Source organism: Pinus tabuliformis, chromosome 1_2 (assembly GCF_031772625.1).
Source record: "Pinus tabuliformis cultivar Carrire ecotype Pingquan chromosome 1_2, CPIR1, whole genome shotgun sequence".
Lineage (NCBI taxonomy): Eukaryota > Viridiplantae > Streptophyta > Pinopsida > Pinales > Pinaceae > Pinus > Pinus tabuliformis.
Genome location: NC_142298.1, coordinates 1,065,380,680 through 1,065,388,413, shown reverse-complemented (window position 1 = coordinate 1,065,388,413; position 7,734 = coordinate 1,065,380,680). Strand labels below are relative to the sequence as shown.

Sequence of the window (7,734 nt, the reverse complement as noted above, 5' to 3'; positions counted from 1 at the left end):
ATCCTGAAATTGCATAGATGTGTCCTCCCACGACCTCATCCAATAGTAGTGTCTTTCATCCAGCTAAAAATTTGTAAATGTTTCCTCCCAGGGCCTCATTCCGCAACGGTCACTTCTCGCTCAAAATACACAATTATGTCTCTCAGGGGCCACGAAGAAAGATGACATGATAGATGGCTCTCAAGGAGCTGAGGATAACCCAAGGTATGATAGAATATCGGGACCGCATGAAGACTCCATCTGATGCATAACCCTTTGGAGGCTAGGTATGGAAAACAAAGCACATATTTTCAAATACACCTCTTATTGTAGCTTAAAAGTTTGCTTATCGTTGTTGTATCATTCTGTCTTCAATGAAATGCATGGTTGCAAGAACTGAAAATCATTCCATTTTTTCCTGTACGTGTCTTGCTCCCTTTCACTTGTTTATTACATAGCTTAGAAGATGAAGAGAAATACCACTTTTTTATTTAAGCTACAAAGGTTGTGACCAACATGATCTTACGACTAACCAGGCATGATGCAAAGCATCCTATGTGGGATGAAATATGTTTAATGATATGTATATAGCTAGTACACTCCTTTGCATTAATCCTTGCTTTTTATCTGGCATGTACCCTCACTACTTATAAAATTTGGCTACCTACTGCTAGTAGTCTCTTAGCTCTTTCCTGACAAAGCAAGGGTAGGAATTTCCTTCAGCCTGATTTCTTCAGGGCTATCCATAGAGGGTATAGAGCTAAGAGAAGGATATGTGGAATATCACTATCAAACCCTTGAAAATACTTTTCCTGTTTGAACCTATTCAAACAATTGAGGTGCCACTCAACAACATTGTCAATATTGGAAGACTCAAGAAAGATCACATCTCTAGATATTATAAACTTCTTATTCACTTCATCAAAAATATACATATAGTAAAGGACAACAAAAGTCATATATATATATCTATATATATATATACATAAACTTTGTGTAAAGTAAAAAAACATATAACTTAATAATCCTCAAATGTCAAAAAGCCTTCTTTCCTTTGAAACTTGCCAAATCTCATAAATTTGTTCCCATTTCACCTCTATCGTGTTAGGACCTATTAATGATATATGTACCAATGCATCAAGTGTGTTAATTGATAGTCTTATTATCCTTATATCTTTGATCATATTTTTCTTAGAGAACCCTCATTCACATGTGACGGTGCTCATTGGTATGACAAGCATTTCTTGCCATAATTTTAGCATATTTGGATACCTAAAGTGCCAATCTTTGTTTGAGAAAATACTTTCTAGGCATCTTCCATTAAGAATCTTTCTCTATTCAAATAAACACGTCAATAAATTGATATAATTCTCTTTTACAAGTTGTAATATCAAACATTAGTACATTTTCACCTTCATTACATGTTTTATGTTGCAATTGTGAAAAAAGTATTTCAAGCCAATGCTTTACACTATTTTCTCTAACATAAATATCTGATAGGTAATGACAAGGACTAAACAAACTTGTTGGATTAAAAAGATGAAGATCAGGAAATCTTGAATCGAAACTCTCAATCAATGCTTGGACATAATTTTTTGTAAGTTGTATGCAACGCTGAAGGGAGCCCTCAGTGCAAAATACCATTGGTTGTGACAATTGTTCATCATGGATTGAAATATACAAAAAATCATGTCTATGGGTATTCCCCTCTTTGTCATCATTTTGAAGGAAACCATCTCTGGAGTCTTTCAAAAATTTAGTAAGATGTAAAACACCTTCTACAAAATAATTTAGTATACAAAAATATCTTTTAAGAGTATTTAGTGCATGGATAATAGGTATTCCAAGAAATGTGACATCCAAATTATCTTCTTGAAATTTTTCGTTTAGATTATTCAACTCCTTCAAAACATCAGCAAGCATTTTTAAACAAAATTGAATTTAAAAAATCCTTGCCTTATGATACAATGAATTCTCTCTTTCTCTCTTCTACACGCTCAAAATAGAGAGCCATAGAATCCCATGGATTTGAAGAAACTGCAAGGATTCTAATTCCATTATCTCTAATAAGGAAATGAGCTTATTATTTCTCTTTGCTAAATTTCCAACCCATGAGTATACCTTGTTTGTTATTGTCTCAACATACAAATACTCAGGTATCCATTTCAAAGCATATGATGCTACAAGTGCTTCAATATGTGAAATGCAATGAGTGCCAATCAAATTTTCTAAATCATTCTTTAGCATCGTGACAAATCCATTTTCACTTCCAACCATAGATGAAGCACCATCAGTCGAAACCGCTATTAGTTTCTCATTTTCCAACTAGCTTGTTTCCTTTAAATTAACGATGGTATCATATATAGTCTTTCCTTTTCCACTAGGAACAATAATCATTTTCATAAATTGTGTGACTGGAGGGCCCAAACCTTTTAAGTCTAGATATGTAGAATACACAACAAGGTGTTGTTACAAACCACTGTCTATACTTTCATCTAAAATTCTAGAGAAAAGGGATTTTCTAACACTTTTCTAGTTTGCACCTCTTCAAGATAAATTGATATAGAGTGAATGAATTTAGTAGCTTCTTTTCTATTTATGTGGGAAGAATACTCCACTCGAGAAGGAATATTAGGCGTCTGTAGATGCATTTGAATATGACAAAGATCTTCATAAGTAAAAATTGAAATATCTTTTTTTACAATAAAATATGCTAACTAAATGGTAGTTCTGACCATTTCCTTATTAGCCTCACTTATAGCCACTATGTGTTCTTTAATGGGATTTTCAAACCTTTCAGTGTCATACAAATTTCTCTGAGTTGATGTTTGATGAATAATGGATTTTTCATGAGTTCTCACACATCATATTGAATCGTATTAAATCCATCTCCAATACCCCATGGAACTTGAGCCTTGTATTTCTCACAAATTTTACACTTCATATGAGTCTTGTGATATTCAACATTGATACTATACACCCAAGGACGTTTTATCATCCACTCTTCTCGGAATTCACGTTTTGAGAAGGCCTTCCTCCTCGAACTACTAGATCCACCGTCGTGTCCTTCCTTTTTATTGCCAAGAATTTCTATATCAACAAAATACTCTTCATTCATATCTTCATTAGCATCATCATTCAAATGAGGTATATATGGAATATCTTTAACATTATAAGTCTTTGATGCTTTAAAATATACATAAAAAAAAGATTAGTTGATTGAGCCTTCCTTTTTGGAGGCATTTATATTTAAATAAATTACCTACATGCAAAACAATCACAATAAATCACAATAATCAAATAAAGAGTGAAGGATTGATAGTCATTACATAAGCAAAGATGTCAAGATAATAAGTTGTAATTACTAAAGAATATCACATTCAACCTTGAAGTGTATATGAATGTGGAATGAATTTTTTTTATCTATTTGTAATAGTAGAATTTTATTAGTCACTCAAATTACATTTTGGTAATTTATGATGATAAAATACCTTCAATAAATATGATATTTATTATGGTTCATTAGATTTCTTTGTTTTGATGAATGCTCCTTAAAAAATAACTAGACACTAAAATCCCTTCAAAATTTTCCCTTTTCCTCTAAGTAAAATACATAATAACAATGTCTTTAGTTATTTAATATTTAAAATAAAATTAATTATAATATGTATAACCGTTGGTAATGAATATATTAATAATAAACCAATGTAAAATTTGTTGATCCTTTTCCTCAAGTAAAATATATAATAACAAAGTTTTTAGTTATTTAATATTAAAAATAAAATTAATTATAATATGTATAATAGTTGGTGATAAATATAGTATTAATAAAATAATGTAAAATTTCTTGATTCAAAGATGAGATCATAGAAATATTAATAATAAAATTAAAAATTCGAAATACTATAATGCAACCACGCTAACCAAAGAAGAGTAAGACGAAGGGGTGCGTAAACTCTCTTAAACGGTGCGCCTTTCTAGATTGAGTGCGCTCGAGAAAACCGAAAATGTATATATAGCGGCCCTGGTTGCCTTGATACAATGAAAATGCCATGAATTTAGTTGAGTTGACGAAGGTTTAGTTTTGAAAATAGGTGCCAGGGTCTCAGTTCTGTGGCCTAAATTAGTCCTACCTCTACCCTGGGATGAATATTTTTTTATATATTTATATCGATATAAAGCGGGCGTTAGTTTACTGTAAAAAGAATGGTTTAGATTTAATTTTTTCGAACTTATGGTCTAACGGGAAAAAATTTTGGTTAACATCCTTCTGATACCGGAATCAATTGTCTGCCATATGCACTGTACAGAGGGTTCACTACTGGCAGTGCCACCACTTAACACCTGGGTATGGCACTTAATTTTTCTGGCTCAACCACATGAAGGGATGAGGTCCGGGGTTTTCTAGAGTTCGCGCCCTCGTTTAGCACCGCCTTGCTCAACAGTTGAGATAGATTGATGGTCATCCAAGGGCTATGCTACCCCGGATGTTCCACCACATGTTTATCCGATGACACAAGGCTCAGACCAGCTTCCCAAGGTTTCAGTAGAGGCTCTGGCGAGCCAACTCCAACCAGTTCCGACTCTATACTGCCGCAGGATCGTCCTAGGTTTTTTAGTTCATTGAGCAACCATTCGGAGGCATCACATACACAGTCTAGATGTATTTTTTTCCTAGTAAGTTTACATTATGCGGTCTTACTGTGTTTGAATTCATCACTCTCGGCTCCTGTAATTTTTTTTAAGGATTTTTGGGTTTTTGACTAATGTATGCTATGTTTGTTTTGATTTCATGGCAAGGTGTTGTCCATCCTTCCGAGCCTGCTCCTGGAAAAAGGACATCTCTTTCCAGCATTTTGACTCTACCGACTTCCCTACAGGTATGCTCTTTCCAATCACTCCATGAACAGTTGCCGGTGTTGATGGTTTCATGTAATGTCTAGTAACAAAAGGGGTTTCTCTCCCTCATACCTCTTGACACAGCCCACGGCCCACAGCCTTACCTCTTTTCCACTGCTGATCGCAGATAGAAGCAAGATGTCACACCAAACTTGTCCTGCGCCTCTCTGCTTAATAGGATTTTGGTTCCAGGTGGAGCCAAACTAACCCAAGATTCGGGGAGCAGTGTTAACCTATGTGGACATGCTCTTATCTTTTCAGAATTGTTTGTAATTTCATTGTATTATTCGAGAATATGAATGGGTAAAGCTTTGGTGTATATCACACATCAAATTGTAATGTTTAAACGCCATCTTACACTTACTCCTTTTATTAATCACGATATTCGTAGCCCTCGGGGCTTTGCTAAGTATTATATCAGAGTATTGTTTCTATTCCTCTGCATGGGATGCTAAAAGTGATGGTTGTGTTTACTGGAAATTATAGCCCCAGGCTACGGGGATTGTTTATGGCTTTCTACAGATTTCATGCAGTTTCTGGTCATTCTTTAATTTAGTTTTTTTTTTTTTGCGTGGTCTCTTCTATTTACCTATGGTTGTGGATAATCGATTGACAACCCTCCTGATCAGCTCATGATTAGGTATTAATATCAGTTCACAACAAGTTAGCAGTCAGATCTTGATCTTGATCACAACAGTGAAGTCATGGATGCATCGATATTACTTGGCTCTTTCGTCGTTCTAAACATAATGTTACCTTTTACAGTAGCCCAACGTACGCAGCTAGCTTTCTACAATAAGACATGTCCCAATGGAGAGGAACTTGTCTGAAGTGTAGTGCAGAAATCGTTTCTAAAGGACAAGTCCATGCCAGCGAGATTGCTGCGTTTGCATTTTCATGACTATTTTGTTCGAGTATCAAAATTTTCCCATCTTAGATTAAATTTGTCAAATTTCAAACAGTAAATTTTTCTAATGTAATGAAATCAATCATCATGTACAGGACTGTGATGCATCTGTTCTGATCGATAGCACAGAAGATAACATTGCAGAGGAGGATGTCGTACCCAACTTGACACTCAGAGGATTCGATCTGATAGACGAAACAAAATATTTTTTGGAGAGAAGATGCAAAGGAATCGTCTCCTGTGCGGATATTCTCGCATTGGCTACTTGTGATGCAGTTGCAATGGTAAACAATCAAGCTCGGGCATCTTCCTTGTGATTTTTTTTAGGATTTTAGTTGCGAAAACAATACTTACAATTGGAGATTGTAAATTCAGTCAGGGGGTCTTGAATACCCAGTACCAACAGGACGAAGGGATGGCCTAGTTTCAAAAATAGACGATGTCAACATTCCAGGTCCAATGTTCTCCATTGATGCTGCACTAAATGCGTTTGAATCTATTGGTCTAAACCTAACAGATTTAGCGACATTACTTGGTAAGTAAATATATGTGCAAGTTGGGATCTTTATTGCTAAAATATCAGGTTTTTTAAACTAGCCCTATCACTTATCTATGAAGTGTAGATTAAATAGTTTGTGTGGAATTTAATGGTTATTATCATAAAATATATAAGAAGGGATGGAGGATGAGAACCATCTCTGCTAAACTTATTTAACCAATGCGTCCATTGATAGTTGGTCTTATTATTCATTTGTGAGAGCAGGAGCGCACACAATAGGTTTTGCTCACTATGGATTCTTCAATGACTGGGTTTACGAGTTCCAGGATAGTGGTATGCCAGATCCATCCATGGACCCAACTCTTGTGACATCAATGAAGAAAGTGTGCCCTCCTCCAGACCAAATCACTGATATACGAAAATATCCAAAGGTTTTCCTCAACGGCACCAAGGGCAACCCCTTCTCTTTTGACAGTGGGTTTTACCATGAAGTCCTGCACAACATAACGATCCTTCAGATTGATTAGGAACTCCTATCTATGGATATTACATCTGACCTAGCAGGAACATACACTGGTGATGTAAACAAATTTCGAGTTGCATTTAGTAATTCCATTACTACAATGGTAAATATCAATGTATTGATGGGAAATCAAGGAGAGATCCCAGCAAATTGTCGGAAAATCAATAGCTAGTGGGCATTGAAAATAAATATTTCTATCTCATGGTAGAAAAAAAAAATATATATATATATATATATATATATATCTAGAATTTCGGAGCATAGATTTCTAAATTCTGCCAGGGTCTTGAAGTTATACATAGCAATTTGCTATCTGGATGAAGTATTGAAACCAGGTAGATGGTTGAGTCTAGTTAAAACCATAGCCAGTTTTAACATTCAGTTGTATTCTTTCTACTTCCTTGGAATTTTATGATACAGTGGAAGCAATCCTCTAGTTTACTTTTACAAAAATTGGAGTCCGTTGCACTTTAAACCTGCCTGATTAAACCAGTCCCCTTGGATATATGATGTTATATGCACCACGCATAATGTTTGTTTTCCGAGAATCCGCCATCATCATTAACCACTACAAGAAGGAGAATAACAAGAATAAGAACAATGCCTACCATCACCATTAATCACTAAAAGAAGGAGAACCAGAAGAATTAGAACAATATCTTGTTCGGTTTGGGTAAATTTGATTAGGTTTTGAAGTTATAGATTTAATATAACCTATTTAAAAACAAAGAAAAATCTATATAGATTGATCTTTATCTTAATCCTTTATATCCATGGGCATCCTAAGCTACCATATCTCTACACACTACCACTTCTCTATTTCGTAGTCCTAAAATAGAAAGGTCCAATGCTGAATCTCAACAATATAATAGAATAATAGAATGGACATTGGCATCCCAAACTACCATGTCTCTACAATTACTATTT

General features: G+C 34.8%; 1 pseudogene; it reads left to right on the top strand.

Annotated features, from left to right (window-relative positions):
- Positions 1-5,582: 5,582 nt before the first annotated feature.
- Positions 5,583-6,979, top strand: LOC149209815 (peroxidase 57-like; annotated as a pseudogene).
- The last annotated feature ends 755 nt before the right edge of the window (positions 6,980-7,734 follow it).